General features: G+C 33.4%; 1 long non-coding RNA gene across 2 annotated transcripts in view; it reads left to right on the top strand.

Moving 5' to 3' along the window:
• Positions 1-17,586, top strand: part of LOC143249770 (uncharacterized) — a 43,599-nt gene that overhangs the window by 4,627 nt on the left and 21,386 nt on the right. The window contains exon 3 of one of the 2 annotated variants that reach the window (XR_013027936.1): positions 9,612-10,134. The exons of the other annotated variant lie outside the window; for it this stretch is intronic. This is a non-coding gene — a long non-coding RNA (uncharacterized LOC143249770). Of the gene's footprint in view, positions 1-9,611; positions 10,135-17,586 lie in introns of those variants that run through there. 2 annotated transcript variants of the gene reach the window in all.

The raw sequence follows: 17,586 nt of genomic DNA, 5'->3' as shown, positions 1-17,586 counted from the left end.
TGTATTTTATAAATAATGTTGGTGTGGTGTTTGTCAGTGGAGTTTTTATATAGTATAGACCTCAGTCTTGTGCCTGGTTTTTGAACATATTTGGTATTAACTGGAATGTCATATTTTGTTACTACTTTTTGCCAAATGTTGGTTATTTTTGGTTTCGTGATTTTTTAATTCGTGAGATATATTTACTTTTGTTGGTTGATTTTGCTTTCTGTCTAGGTGTGTCCATATAATGTTTTCTACGGTTTGTGGAGGAAACTTATTGATGTTGATGAAGTATTGTTTTATTTTGTGTAATTCATCGTTAATTTTATCTGATGAACATAGTTTTATGGCTGTGTTTATTTGGTTTCTTAGTATGTTGAGTTTTTGTTTTGTTTCATGTGCTGAGTCCAAGGAATGTATAGTCCAGTATGGGTGATTTTTCGGTGGATTTCTGTTTTAAATTGTGTGTCGGTTCTTGTAATTTTGAGGTTAAGAATTGATATTTTATTGCTTTCTTCCTGTTCAAATGTGAAGTTAATGTTGGGATGTATAGAGTTAATGTGATTGAAAAAAATTAAGTGTGTGTTCTGTAGATCTGAATCCCACAACCGTGTCATCTACATATCTGTACCAGTATAGTGGTGGATGTAATGCTGTGTTAATTGCTTGTGTTTCAACTTGTGTCATAAAAATGTTGGCTAGAACTGGTAATACTGGGTTGCCCATGCTTAGCCCATTTGTTTGTATATAGTTGTGATTGTTGAACATGAAGTTGAACACGAAATACGAAAGGCAACATGACTTACAAAAATAAAAAATGAACCTAGACCATCAACTGGCATGCTACATCAAACCAGAGATTTACGGACTTATACAACAAAACATAAACCAAATCGACACTAAAAATGACAGAGACAAAAAGATCTGCCACAACAAAAAACTAGAAAAACTAAGATGCAAACAAAGAAAAGACATAACGACAAACCGTTGACTAACCTCATAATTAACAGAACCGACCAACAATTAAACACGGACGAGATACATCTACTTAACAAAGGACTCAACTTCTCAATAGCACCTAGGTACATTCCAACCATAGAAATCAAAACATGTTTAGAAGATCTAGCCAGGAGACTTGTGATACTTTCTACAGAAAACAAAAACAAGGAAACAACCAAAAACAACCAACAGAAAGAAGACAACTTAGACAGTTTTATTGACATTCAACAGCCAAATTTCCCAGGAAAAATTTAAAAATTTATATTTTCCAGAAACACCTAAAAATAACATCTTAAACGATTTTTTCAAAGAATTTTCTCACAAAACCATCAACATAATTTCACAAAACAGAAAGCTAAAAAACAATCTTACAAAAAGATACATTAATTCCATTAAAAACCTAAAATAAGACAAAAACAAAAATTCTAAAAGCAGATGAAGGTAACGCTATAGTCATAATGAACACGAATGAATACATCCAAAAAAATGAAGAACATCCTATCAGACACAAACAAATTTAAACCAACACACAAATCCAACAAAGACACACGAGACACAACTGAACAAATTACTACTAAAAATGAAAAAAGCCAACACAATTTCACAAACACTTTATTCCCACCTACGTAAAACCGACTCACGCACACCACAAATATACGGCATCCCCAAACCTCATGAACCAGTTTGTCCATTACGACCAATAATGTCCACATATGAATCGTTTAATTACAATCTTGGTAAATACATAACATGGGCATTCTCCAAATATGTAACATCAGCCAGCTCATTCATCAAAGACTCTTTTAATTTCAAGTCTAATCTAAATCGACTTAATCATAAAGCCTTAATGACCAGTTTCGATGTTATATCCCTCTTTACAGAAGTTCCAACCACTGAAGCCTGCAAGATAGCCTTAGAACGCTGTATCCGAGACCCTAACCCATCTATAGACATTCCCAGCGACCAATTAGCAACCCTCATAGAATTCACCACGATGAAGACAAACTTCATGTTCAACAACCACAACTATATACAAACAAATGGCCTAAGCATGGGCAACCCAGTATCACCAGTTCTAGACTATATTTTTATGACACAAGTTGAAATACAAGCAATTAACACAGCATTACATCCATCACCATACTGGTACAGATATGTAGACGACATGATTGGGGGAATCACATCTACAAAACACACATTTAATTTTTTCAATTACATTAACTCCATACATCCCAACATTAACTTCACATTTGAACAGGAAGAAAGCAATAAAATATTAATTCTTAACCTCAAAATTACAAGAACCGACACACAATTTAAAACAGAAATCCACCGAAAAATCACCCATACTGGACTATACATTCCTTGGGACTCAGCACATGAAACACAACAAAAACTCAACATACTAAAAAACCAAATAAACGCAGCCATAAAACTATGTTCACCAGATAAAATTAACAACGAATTAGACAAAATAAAACAATACTTCATCAACATCAATAAGTTTCCTTCACAAACCGTAGAAAACATTATATGGACACACCTAGACAGAAAGCAAAATCAACCAACAAAAGTAAATATATTTCACGAATTAAAAAATCACGAAACCAAAAATAACCAACATTTGGCAAAACTAGTAACAAAATATGACATTCCAGTTAATACCAAATATGTTCAAAAACCAGGCACAAGACTGAGTTCTATACTATGTAAAAACTACAATGACAAACACCACACCAACATTATTTATAAAATACAATGTGATAACTGCCACGACTTCTATATTGGAGAAACAAGTAGAAAAATGGAAACCAGATTCAAAGAACATAAAAAGTCACCTTCACACGTTTTCGAACACTGCAAGTCAATAAAATACAACATAACCATAGAAAACACTCAAATACTAAATAAAGGAACAAACATAAACAAACGCAAAATTAAAAAAGCCTTACTTATATAACAACTTAAACCCAAAATAAACCAATACAAGGGAACACCTTTATTCCTATATTAAGAATAATATAGTAAATAATATAAAATTATATATTCAAACATCTACCACCGCCCTCTACATTCCGACACTCAGTTACACAACCCCTTTCAAACATGTGGTCAGCTTCCGGTCCGTTACCTCTTTCTTTCTTTGTGAACCTGACGATGACCGAAGAAGGTCAAAACGTTGTTCGCTTCTCTACGTAAGGTATTTTCTCAGCCCAAACAAGCCGTTTTTACATATATAATAATTTGATAAAGTTATGTGTAGCTTTACCATAAATATAACATAAAATTATAATTCTCTGAATACAAACATTATCTCTAAGCTTGAGTTGGCATCGTCCGTTTCTAAAGGAAATACCTTTGAAGATTTTAAAATTGTGTAAATTAGGATTAACAATATAAGTAACGCTTATCTTAGATCAGTGATCTGAAGAGAACAAACAATACATCAACTTACTGAATATTAAGGTCTCACACAAAGGCTGGGCGGTGGTTATAATTTAAAATCTGGGACTGTGAATCCGAAACTTTATGGCTGACGTCATACTGTAGCAAAAACAAAAACGTGTTCTGTACTTTGGAGCAGTGGGTATGTTATATGAAAGTAAAGGTCTAGCATCATTATTCCGTTAGATAAGAATATCCCAAGATCTGGCTTTGTGTGCTGTCGACAAGTTATCTTCCTTCTAGGTTATCAGCTGAAAATTAGGAGTGGATTCTGGCAGTTAGTCCTCGTGTATCTTTGAACGAAAATCAGTAACGAAATTTGAAAGGACCTCACAAGTTTCGGGTGTTTCGAAAGCTTTAATAATTACGTTGCTGGAAGTTAACTGAGGGGGATTAAATTTTAACGTTGGTGAATTTTTTTTAAATTAAAATTTATAACATTCACAAACTTTATACATTTTACTCAGTGGATCTTGTTTGAAAGAATTGGGGATTTTGGAGAGTAATGGTTACATTACTAGTAATGCTTCATTTCACTTGTAGACACTATACTCTCTAGAAAAATGTATTAAAGGTATTCCCCAACTAACTTAATGCCATCCAGTTGTACTACTGTTTGTTTCTGTATATATAAATACGTGTGTGTTTGTTAATATATATATATTAATATATATATATTTATATATATAATAATAACTATTCTAATACAACTTCCTTAAGATATTATACTTCTTACAATAGTTTATTTCATTTTTCCTTCTACCTTTTTACAGTAATTTCAAGTTACAAGTAATTTTAGATAATTGTGAAAGTTTAAAGGAAGTTTTATTGGATGAAATATAATTTTCCTTACGTGGTCAAAACCTCACTAAAGTTTTATAAGTGCTGGAAAGGTGCACATCTTTCGTCATTGGATATATAAAGTGGAGAGAGGGGTTACGTTTGCTAAGAATTATTACTTTGTACCAGGTCACATTACACTCAGTTTGAAAGGTTGATATCAAGATTATATTCAAGTCACGTTACTCACTCTTTCACCCATTTCTCGCGTTGTCATGTACATCCAAATAAATTTCATTATACGCTATATCATTCTTAATGGATGCAATATTTCACAGAAGTACTAAACCTATAAATAAGCGTGTCGCTGTTACTAATAAAGAGGGAGACACGCCCTATGACAACCTGGCACAACAGGATTCGGGTTATGAAATACAGCCCAATCTTGCTTCAGTGGCTGGACATATATCAACTACCCGTTTTGAGTATACTCTGATAAGTAAAAGCTGTCAATTCGATTTTAAATTCGATGATGGCAAACTTATAATTATGTTTTAATAATGTGATATTTCATTACTCTAAAATTGTTTTAGCTAGATAATTAATTAATCATGCATAAAAACTGTACTACTAGTCTTTTCTCACCTTTGTCACCTAACCCTCTCTCGTTGGTCAGTGGTAAGTCTGAGTGCTTATTACGCTAATAACTGGTTTTTGGTGCTCATTCTGTTGCTTTGTTTTTAACAATAAACTTCGTAGTGTGTTACAAACTGCTTGTCACATATTGTTGAAATTCTTGCACAATCACTTTGATATATATAAAAGTGCCTACCGAGATTTTCCACAAAAGTGGCTTGTAATGTTGACCAGGAACTTTTGTGTAAACATAATAAACAACAGGTTTCTTTAGTCTTGAGAAATGATAACGGTAAACCTGTTTAAAAAATTCAGACTTAAATATATTTAAATGATTCTTCAAGACGAGCTGTGTTAGATTTAAGTCCAATACCGAATGGTTAAAATATTTTTAATTCTACATTTAAGTTAAAGAGAAATCTTTTTCTGCAGTAAAACTTTGCCTTTGTTTCGTTTCTCGTATTCACAAGAAAATTACAAGTAGCATATGGCATACATTTGTCACAAGTTATAATATTTGTAAAGGTAAACACATCTAAAGAAAACAGGATTAATTCCCGTCATATAACTGTATATGTTGCTATAAATATGCAGGTGGTAAAGAAACAAAAATTAAAATTATCAGTTCAACCTTACTTAAAACACGTGCACGTTTCTCTAAGCATCTCAGGAGTGTACATACCTCAGTTAAGTGAGTTAAAACTTACTTAATCTACACGTACAACTACTAGATAACCCAATAGCTCTTGTCATAGATCATTTTGCTGGATCATTTGAGTTCCACCTTATATAAACAACCTATAGGTTTGTCTAGGTAACGTAGTAGCTCTTGACATATATCATTTAACTAGATTAGCTTAGTTCAGTCTTACTCAAATTACCCGCAGGTTTGTTTTAGTAACCTAGTAGTATTTGTTATAGATCATTTGACTGGATTAGCTTAATTCAGTCTTACTCAAATTACCCGCAGGTTTGTTTTAGTAACCTAGTAGTATTTGTTATAGATTATTTGACTGGATTAGCTTAGTTTAGACTTACTCAAATTACCCGCAGGTTTGTTTTAGTAACCTAGTAGTATTTGTTATAGATTATTTGACTGGATTAGCTTAGTTCAGTCTTACTCAAATTACCCGCAGGTTTGTTTTAGTAACCTAGTAGTATTTGTTATAGATTATTTGACTGGATTAGGTTAGTTCAGTCTTACTCAACTTACTCGCAGGTTTGTTTTAGTAACCTAATAGTATTTGTTATGGATCATTTGACTGGATTAGCTTAGTTCAGTCTTACTCAAATTACCCGCAAGTTTGTTTTAGTAACCTAGTAGTATTTGTTATAGATCATTTGACTGAATTAGCTTAGTTCAGTCTTACTCATATTACCCGCAGGTTTGTTTTAGTAACCTAGTAGTATTTGTTATAGATTATTTGACTGGATTAGCTTAGTTCAGTCTTACTCAAATTACTCGCAGGTTTGTTTTAGTAACCTAATAGTATTTGTTATGGATCATTTGACTGGATTAGCTTAGTTCAGTCTTACTCAAATTACCCGCAGGTTTGTTTTATTAACCTAGTAGTATTTGTTATAGATTATTTGACTGGATTAGCTTAGTTCAGTCTTACACAAATTACTCGCAGGTTTGTTTTAGTAACCTAATAGTATTTGTTATGGATCATTTGACTGGATTAGCTTAGTTCAGTCTTACTCAAATTATCCGCAGGTTTGTTTTAGTAACCTAGTAGTATTTGTTATAGATCATTTGACTGGATTAGCTTAGTTCAGTCTTACTCAAATTACCCGCAGGTTTGTTTTAGTAACCTAGTAGTATTTGTTATAGATCATTTGACTGGATTAGCTTAGTTCAGTCTTTCTCAAATTACCCGCAGGTTTGTTTTAGTAACCTAATAGTATTTGTTATAGATCATACAACATGATTCGTTGACTTCAAATTTTCTGATCCCTATTTGTTTTGATATTTATAATTTTCGACCATTACTATAGAATACCGTATACATTCTATTCAATGAATCTTGTTGAAAAGCATAGGGAATATAATGTTTACATTATTAATAATGCTTCATTTCATTTCAACGTATTGAACAGATAACAATTAATGTTAAGTACACGTGTTTATTAAAATCCTGCAGAGAAATGGTGGAACACAATTGTAAGAACAATAAATGTTACTCGTTTATCTCGAACAGTATCACTGATTCCTGTTCATTGTAGTTTACACAACACTCTACATAATTCTCCAAAACGACGTTCACTTACCAGCGGTTTGGTTAATATTTTGAGTTGAGTTAGTATAGTAACAAAATATAGGATATATATAGTAGAAATAATAATATGCTAATTTATAACTCACCAAGGTAATATAAGAAACAGAAAGTTAAACAGATGTATTAATTTCAACCATGTACCCTATTGTTGTTGTTTGTTTGTTTTTAGTTTCTCATACAACTAACTTTTTCTTCTAATTCGTAGATTTTTTACACTACACTTGATTGAATTCTATGACTTCTGTCATTTTTTCTTAAAAACAAAATTTTAAATATATATACATATGAATGTTTGCAAACTGCCATTCTGAAAAAAATGTAGTTTTTTAAGAAACTTTAGTATTTAAATATATTTTTTCTCAAACATTATAAAGCAACAAAATAATCTTAATTTTGTTTCTTCATGTTGCATGCAAATGATCTGCAGTTTCAATAAACCCTAAGCCTAATTTCTTTTCAATAAACTCCAAGCCTAATTTTTTCATCGTTTCCACCGATTTTGAATTTTTTTCTGTTCTGTTTTTCTAAAAACAAAGTACGAACTTCAAGTTTCCTTTTTGAGGGTAAAGTACGTGATTAATATTCAAGACTAATGATCACATGTAAGACTAAGGAACCACTGTAACGTTAACAAATTCCAGTGAAATTTAATTTAGACTATGGTTCTAAACTAAGCACTTTGTCTAAAAAATTACGTGATTTCAAATTTCAAATCTAATTCCAAGCATCTTGTAAAAAAGTAATTAAATTTGCGTCATTAATTAATGCTTTAAGACAATTCTGAATTTTAAGTTTGCTGATCAATGCGTTGAATAGTGAAATGTTGCACAGCAAATTGGGAAAAAAACTCTCTATGGCAAAATATTCAGTTGCACAACACACGTAATGAAAGAATATTTCGCGATGCTCATCTTAGTTTTCTAGCTGCTGTTGGTGGGCCAGATAAACGTCTACGTATAATTAGCGTGTAAACTTTGTACTTTCAAAATAAATATACGATCATTAGAGTAAACTGTTCTTCGTGAGCTCGTGCCTTATTTTTAAACTAAAATAGATAGAGACGCGAAAGAAGAGAAAGAATATGTTAGGGCGGGGAGTAAACGGTCTTGAAACAAAAGCCGCCTCTTAAAAAACTTCCGTTTCGCCCGGCCTTAGGGGCTTCATAGTCTAAGTTATGTCCAGTGTTGAACCGTTTAAAAAATCGTGATGCTTTTAAGAATCGTGGGCTATTTCATTACTGTGTTATATTTCGTAAGGAAGGTAATTTCTGCTTTAAAACAAGTTAAATAGCTATAATAGTGCACGCTCTTAAAACCCCTTTTCATGATGGAGTTGTAAAATATTTGGTTGCCTAGCAACAGATCTGTGTTTTTTTTTCACGAAATAAGATAAAGCAACTCACATACATCAAAACGTATTTGCACATAATGTATTATATATAATCAAAACTTTAGAATGCTCCCACTCAAAGAGTTAATAACAACGGTGGCTATACGTCACTCTATCTAAAGAAAAGCCGCCATTAGTAGTACACTTGACGTAGATAATAGTCTAACAACATCTCTTTGTTTTCTTCATCGTGATAGTGCCTAAAACAAATGTTTGTATAACATGATTTTCTGTTGACTCGTAAGATTCGAAGGTTTTCAATTTACAGGTTATGAAGTTCCGCTTCACTAAGCCTAGTCATGATGAAAAAGGAACATATATATATCAGAAAAAAAAACGGTTTCATAGATGGCGATAATGGTAAATTATGATTTGTTTTTGTTTGTTTACGCGCAAAGCTACACAAGAGCTATCTGTTCTAGCCGTCCCTAATTTAGCAGTGTAAGACTAGAGGGAACGTGGCTAGTCATCACCACCCACCGCCAACTCTTGGGCTACTCTTCCAACCAACGAATAGTAGGATTGACCGTCACATTATAACGCCCCCACGGCTGAAAGGGCAAGCATATTTGATGAGACGGGGATTCGAACCTTCGACCCTCAGATTACAAGTCGAACGCCTTAACCCACCTGGCCATGCAGGGCCTAGATAACTTATGGACTTATAAAAAACATGTTTTTCAAAGGGAGTTCGAGATCTATTGTATATATCTTTTATACATGTATATATATAGCCTCCGTCAAAACATTTTAAACTTCCAAATATTATTATACTTCTTAACCACAGAAAGAAAGGAAAATATCACCCACTAAAAGTTAATAAATTATTTTAAACAATGAAATTCTAACAATGTTTTAATAATGATAATTTCTACCAAATTAACTAAATCAAACCGACCTAGTATGATCTATTCCCTGCACTGCAAGTTTCTGTCTCCTACTTCGTCAACCATAAAATAAATAGGTAAGTCACTAAAATCAAACTTTTCAATGTCAAAACGTAATTAATTTCTCGGGTCAGTGCGTGTTTTACTTTTCTTTATATAGGTTATTTTATGTTTGATGCCTTGCAACTGAAAATTCTTGTGTTTTTTTTAATAGGATAATGAAAGACAAACCCAAGAACGACCTTCAGGTAATACAATTAAGATATGAAAGACCAAGTTGACGAACATGCGATTTATTCGATTTGTAAGAAACAATTAAATCATTCCATGTTGTTTTGATTCCAAAGACGGAAGTCCTTCTGATGTCATTGTCAAAACCTCGTGTTACATTTTCATAATTTGATTGCAATATATACAAATTACTTTCAAAATTTTAGCAGAATGATTTCGCGTTTCAACTGATTTTTAAATTCAAATAATGAAACAATTTAAAAATGAAAGGAGGGAAGTCACGTTAACTTTAAAGCTCAGTAGTTTTGTTGAGATGTGGCCAACCCTTTGAGGCTCGAAAACCAAAAGGATGTAACTTATGACTGACAAGGATTCACAACTTTCTATAATCAAAGTGAGGAATGGTAAATTTCCTTCTAGATAGCTGTTGTTTTACCTTTACTTACACCATTCTAACTATTCAACAGCCATGTGGAATTGGTATAAATAAATAATAAAATAAGCAGTGCCTGACCAAAAATTATATACATTATGAAGAGCTGTCAGTTTATTTTTCCCTAATTCCATCTGTAACAACAACAATAAACCAAGCCTGTTAAAAGTATATTTGAGAACCGTTTAGTAACAAATGCAACTTCCAATAATCATTTTGGGTTATATGTATATTTCGCTCAATGGCCGTTGAAAAATATTAGGTTCCGTGGTCTTATTAAAATGTTACTTAAATAAAGTTAACATTACTTTACAAAATGTCATTTGATTTATCTAATAATTAAGAGCCCTTTGAGTACTCTTGTGTGGAACATTTTTAGAAAATCGACTCTGCTTTTATATAAATGAAGTCATAATTTAAGTCTTAACGATCCTAAAAGTAATGCGACAGAACAGTCTTTTGCCCATACCTATTATTACGTCACACACAAGCTAAATGACCAGAGAAGTTAATGTTTTCCAATGTTTCGTTCATACTTGCATGCATGCCTGTCTTTGCCTCTCACTTTTTAGGACAGTGCCCTATTTTTAAAGTCATAAAATGTCAATGTTTGCCTTCGATTAGCTTGCAAAACAACTGTTTTTCTACATTATAGAAATAAATCATTTTGATAAAAATGAATTAGTTGAGCAAACGCTTGTTGCATATTAAGAATGAAAATATGTATTGGATATAAAAATATATGCTAGAATTGAATATATATGGTAGAGGTGAGAATGTATAATAAAGATGAGAATACATACCGAAGGTGAGAAGACATACTAGAGATGGGAATACGTGCTAGAGGTTACAATATATACTTATAATAAGTACATATGATATAGATGGTAATGTATGGTTGCCGTGAGTATATATATGACATAAATGATAAAATGTGATAAACGTTAGTACAACAGAAAAGACACAATTGAAACAAGAAAGGCAAGTGAGAGTAGTGAAAATAGTTTTTGTATCAATGTTCCAAACAAACTTCACTTTAATTTCAACTAAACATAGATTTCTATTGACCATTCTGGAAAAGCAGTTTCCCATTATTTGTAAATTTGATAATATAATTATTCTAAGCAAACACCATTTAGAATTTTGTTAAATGAAAACAATACGTGTTTTGAATATCGCGCTAAGCTACACGAGGGCTGTCTGCGCTGAAAACAATATAAAAATCAACTACAATTATTATTACTTTGTTACTTCAAGAATGACAGTATTTTAACAATGTAACACAACTCAGTTTGTGTAATTGAGTTATGACGCTACCAAGGCTAGGATTATATATTTTAACGTTATTAACACAGAAAGAATACTCTCATATATATATAAACACTTGTATTTTTTTTCTAAACACCTATCTTCCTTTTTCACTTACCTCAACAGTTGTCATTGTACTATTGACTCCACAATAAAACAAAACCAATGCCATCATTTTTGTTGTCAATGGATGCAATAACTTTAAAATAAATAGCATTTGTGAAGCGTTTTGAAAAAATAAAATATATTTTATAAAAGTTCGGATTTTTATCTTGCGTGTGTGTATGTGTTCTCTTATAGCAAGGCCACATCGGGCTATCTGCTGAATCCACCGAGGAGAATCGAGCCCCTGATTTTAGCATTGTAAATCAGTAGACTTATCGTTGTACTAGCGGAGGACGTTTATCTTGTCACTTCCAAAACTGGTGCGGCGGACTCTCTGGGGACACGTACTAAATACATAATACTGTTAAAGTACTCAGTGTTTTAGTTCCAGTAAAAATGTTCTGGGGGATCCTTGAGCTGAGAAAGCCATGTCTAACTTAACTGTAAATGTCTGCAATTTTTAAAAAAATAACATAGGTTATCTCAAATTATACCATATTTTAAAATAATAAATGTGTGTGTTTTTCTTATAGCAAAGCCACATCGGGCTATCTGCTCAGCCCACCGAGGGGAATCGAACCCCTGATTTTAGCGTTGTAACTCCGGAGACATACCGCTGCATTAGCGGGGGGGCAAATAATAAATACTTTGTTTAATGCAAAAATAATTTGATAATGTTAAAAAATTTACAGGAGAAAATATTTTTCATCTGTTATTTTAAACAACATTAGGCAGAATATTTCTAAAGCAAAACTGATATGGAAAGTGTCATAAATATCGTTATCAGTAATGCTATCTTATGTACAGGAAATGAGCAGAATCAATTATACAAGCTTTTAGTCTAGTGGTTAGTGCGTACGAAATGTGAATCCGAGGGTTCAAGGTTCGAGACACGATGCGGCACAAACGTGTTTCTCTCATTTAGAAGTATGAGCTATAAGAATAACATTAAACTCTGACTATTTAGTCAGACAAAAGAGCCCTAGAGTTGGCAGTCAGACAAAAGAGCCCTAGAGTTGGCAGTCAGACAAAAGAGCCCTAGAGTTGGCGATGAGTGCTTTAGCTATTTGCTTTTCACAGTCTATCAAATAAAACTCCTAAATTTCATTACGGGGCCCAGCATGGCCAGGTGGTTAGTTCTATGAAATCGTAATCTGAGGGTCGCGGGTTTGAATGCCCGTTACACCAAACATGCTCTCCCTTTCAGCCGTGGTGGTGTTGTGATGTGATGGTCAATTCAACTATTCTTTGGTAAAAGAGTAGTCCAAGATCTGGCGGTGGGTGATGATGACTATTTGCACTCCCTCTAGCCTTAAACTGCAAAATTAGGGACGGCGAGCGCAGATAGCCCTCATATAGCTTTGCGCAAAATTCAAAAATAAACAAACAATTTCACCACGGAAATAGTCAATTTGGTAGTTTTTTGGCTTAAAATTTTTTGCAGTTTACAAACGTTTGTAAATCATTCACATATTTTTAAAATATCTGTCATACTGGGAGAAAAAATGTTTCAAATTATTGCCATGAACTTAGTGCTAGAGATTACTATAAGTCCTTGGAGGATCCATAAATAAAAAAAACATGTCATAGTTTGTGTACAAGTATATATTGATCTAATCAAAAATACCTCAGGTGGGGGGAGGGTGGCCACGAGTAGATTGAGTGTGCAACTTAAAGGATTCAAATCAAAATCGGCAACCAAACTGATAAAGACATTTATAGCACTGATAAAACTTTATAGCGAATATACGTTCATTAGTTAGCCAGGCCGCTTTTTTTTGTTCAATTTGAGACATGATGGTGGGCAAAACAATGTAGGTAGCCTCGCTAACTCATGAATGAACATTTGCTTTATATTTGTTATCAACGTTTAAAATGTAGCTTTTTTTAATTTTGCGCAAAGTTACACGAGGTCTATCTGCGCTAGCCGTCTCTATTCTAGCAGTGTAAGACTAGAGGGAAGGCAGCTAGTCACCACCACTCACCGCCAACTGTTGGTCATTTTTTTGCCAAGGAATAGTGGGATTGCGCGAAACATTATAACGTCCCCACGGCTGAAAGGGCGAGTATGTTTGGCGTGACCGGGATTCGAGCCCGCGACCCCCAGGTTACGCCTTAATCCACCTGGACACGCCGAGACCACAAGCTAAGCTACCAGACTGGCCGCTGATTTTGATTTCACTCCTTTAAATCGCGCGTTCGATTCTTTTTTTGGTCACACCATTTTTCTTTTTCACACCTAAGGTGTATTTGAATGGATATCATGTCATTTTGTCTGTATTTGAATGGACATCATGCCATTTTGTCTGTATTTGAATGGATATCATGTCATTTTGTCTGTATTTGAATGGATATCATGTCATTTTGTTTGTATTTGAATGGATATCATGTCATTTTGTCTGTATTTGAATGGATATCATGTCATTTTGTCTGTATTTGAATGGATATCATGTCATTTTGTCACTACCTACCTACAAATCAAAGCAAATAAGAAAGTGACATACGCTAGTAACCAACATTAGCTTTAGGATAGCAATCCTATTATTCAGAAGATCTATACTTTCCAGAACCGACAAGATTTTTAAAAATATATGATGGTAGTTTTCATCTATAAAATAGTGTTAATAACTTCCTTTACAAGTTACGCCATGGAAATTATATTAACAATTTCTTGTTACCACCTGCATGTACTTGATACAACCATGTCAAGCATCATTTTTTTTACGCTAGTTACTTAAACTAATATCACGCAACGCTAAACGTTTTTCAGTTAAGATAATTTCATAAAATTTAGCAAATTTGTGCTTAAAGGTTGCAATGAATAATGAATAATAACCGTCTATCCGTGAGATTCTTTTGAAAACTTGAAGTAGAAACTGCTAATTTAGATTCCTTGACCTAACCAATAGTAATGTATCTGCACGTCCTTTCACTTTATGGTTTTGTTGCTCTAAATCAGTGTCTTTAGTTCGTGTAACAGATTCACTGATGTATATTTTAATATTGATGTTTGTCTTAGATAAATATATATTTTGAAATGCACAACTTTGTTTGTTAAATGTGTGTTGCGAGAGTCTCGCCTATTTTCAAAATTTGTGAAGGATTCTCGAGTGTAAGAATCAATAATATATATGCTTTACATTGTTGCCACTTGAACATTCGAGAACCTCACTCCAAACTTTTATAAATGGAAGCTCAAAGACACAATTTAATATTGTTGATTTGCTACAGCTAACATATACTATAAACCTCAGAATTTATAACTGTGATAAAGGTTTATCAATTGAGAAACTACAGATATTTGACAAGGAACGTTTATAAATTTCGAACATTATGAACTGTTTAATTTCAGACAATTAACCTCGGGCGTTAGTATTTCTACGAGCAATTTATATATTTTCGCCCGAAAAAAGTCAGTTGTGAATGGCGTGAGGTCAGCCAAGAACAGTGAGCTAGCTAGCTGGCCATTAAACGAAGTGCAACAGTATCAACTCAGAATTAATTTGCTCATCGTGAACCGTCGATTACATATTCAGTTTCAGACCAGGTATGAGACTCAATATTGTTTGTTAATTTGTAAGCATTATGAACCATTATTTGTAACAACCGTTGTTATAAATTGTATTGTTGCTTTCATATATAATATATTTGTGTTAAGATAGAAAACTGTTTGTATCAATCTTGTTGGTAAATATCATACATTTGATACATATCGATGTTTAATTAATTTCCAAATCGAAATTAACTTAGTTCAGGCTATTTGAAGTCTTAATACGTAACATCCGACTGTGTGTGTGTTTCCTTATAGCACAGTTACATCGAGTTATCTGCTGAGTCCACGAAGGGGAAATGAACGCCTGATGTCAGCGTTGTAAATTCGTAGACTTATCTCTGTACAAGCGAGGGACAAATGCGAACGGTAAAAAAAAATTAAAAACGGTCCGATTTTACTCTTAAGTGAAGCTAGGGTAAAAACATCAGACCGATAACTCACGTGATTTGTCTTCGTAGGCGTACGCAAAAATTCTGTTCAAATTTTAGCGACTTTTTCACGTGACTTATGTTTAGGTAAAATCTGACACCTAATTTTATGTTGTAAAGATATATCAGTGTACCATATTTGAACAGAAAAATCCATAAAAGTTAAGTATGTTTTTTTACTGTCAAATAAAGTTTTCATACTATCAGTGCGACCAAAAAAAATAAAACAAAATTCAATCAAAACTGGATATTTTATAATAGCTCATGTATTTCTTAATGGATTCTTCAAAGTACAAAAGTGGAATATCACTCTTGTTAATAACACACAGTGTGTCCTGCAGCAGGTTGTTTGTACAAAAGTGGGATATCACTCTTGTTAATAACACACGGTGTGTCCTGTAGCAGGTTGTTTGTACAAAAGTGAGATATCACTAAACTCTCACTCTTGTTAATAACACACGGTGTGTCCTGTAGCAGGTTGTTTGTACAAAAGCGGAATATCACTAAACTCTCAGTCTTGTTAATAACACACGGTGTGTCCTGTAGCAGGTTGTTTGTACAAAAGTGAGATATCACTAAACTCTCACTCTTGTTAATAACACACGGTGTGTCCTGTAGCAGGTTGTTTGTACAAAAGCGGAATATCACTAAACTCTCAGTCTTGTTAATAACACACGGTGTGTCCTGTAGCAGGCTGTTTGTACAAAAGTGAGATATCACTAAACTCTCACTCTTGTTAATAACACACGGTGTGTCCTGTAGCAGGTTGTTTGTACAAAAGTGGGATATCGCTAAACTCTCACTCTTGTTAATAACACACGGTGTGTCCTGTAGCAGGTTGTTTGTACAAAAGCGGAATATCACTAAACTCTCAGTCTTGTTAATAACACACAGTGTGTCCTGTAGCAGGTTGTTTTGGCCGTATGACACATTAGTTTGTCTTGATCTTTCATGGATAAATAACAAATCTGTGTGATAACAAAACACAGGCAAGCTCACTGTTAAAGCCTCGTGAACCCAACGTTTTCCCTTTCAACCTTCCCTTGATTGAAAATGCAAATTTCTACATTTTTTTTAGCATTTACTATTAATAACTAAACCTTTTAAAACATAACAATTATATTTTAAATATGAAACCGTTGTAGTTAAATTAATTGTAGACTGCTTTAAATAGTATAATATTTCTCAAACACGAGCTATTTTGCTACAAAAAATAATTAAAATTTGACAGATTTTTCATCATTATTTTAAAATATTGGGTTGGTTATTAATAATCACAAATCTTCCAATACAATGTTGTGACTTACCATTTGATTAATAAATAATGTTCTTGCTATTATTAATAATAGTCCCCCCTTGCTACGGCGGTAAATCTATGAATTTACAATGCTAAAAGGAGAGGTTCGATTCTCCTCGGTGAACTCAGTGGATAGTCCGATGTGGCTTTGCTGTAGGAAACACACACACACACATTAATAATAATGTATTACAGATAGCAGCTCCAAGTCAAAGAAACATCTGAACTTAAACCTCCTGCAAACGTTTTACATTTTAAAATTTCACATTGCTAATGCGCTTGGCATGGTAAGGTGATTAAGGAGTTCGACTCGTAATCCGAGGGTCCCTGGTTCGAATCCCTGTCACATCAAACAGATTCGCCCTTTCAGCTATGGAGTGTTATAATGTGACAATCAGTCCTACTATTCGTTGGTAAAAGAGTAGTCCAAGAGTCGGCGGTGGGTGATAATGACTAGCTGCACTCCCTCTAGTCTTACACTGCTAAATTAGGGACGGCTAGCACAGATAGCCCTCGAGTAGCTTTGTGCGAAATAAAAAACAACAAGAAATGACATTGCCAATGATTATGTATTAACAAATATATTTAAATATCGTAATTCCTGGCTTTTTGTCACTGAGTTCGCGATAACTGTCCACTATAAAGATGACGTCATAAAATATTAGACATCGCTTGTTCAATATCATTGAATTTACTTGCAGATGCAAATGATTTTAAAGATCTCAGCAGAAAATGTAATGTATTAATAAAAAAAAAATCAATCGGATTGAGATTCCTGTTTTCACGTTGGAAGAGGAATCAAACTTCAAGATACTCTATTGATGCTAAATCTTG

Source organism: Tachypleus tridentatus, chromosome 4 (genome assembly GCF_004210375.1).
Source record: "Tachypleus tridentatus isolate NWPU-2018 chromosome 4, ASM421037v1, whole genome shotgun sequence".
NCBI classification, from domain to species: Eukaryota; Metazoa; Arthropoda; class Merostomata; order Xiphosura; family Limulidae; genus Tachypleus; species Tachypleus tridentatus.
This window is presented reverse-complemented; position numbering and strand designations above follow the sequence as displayed.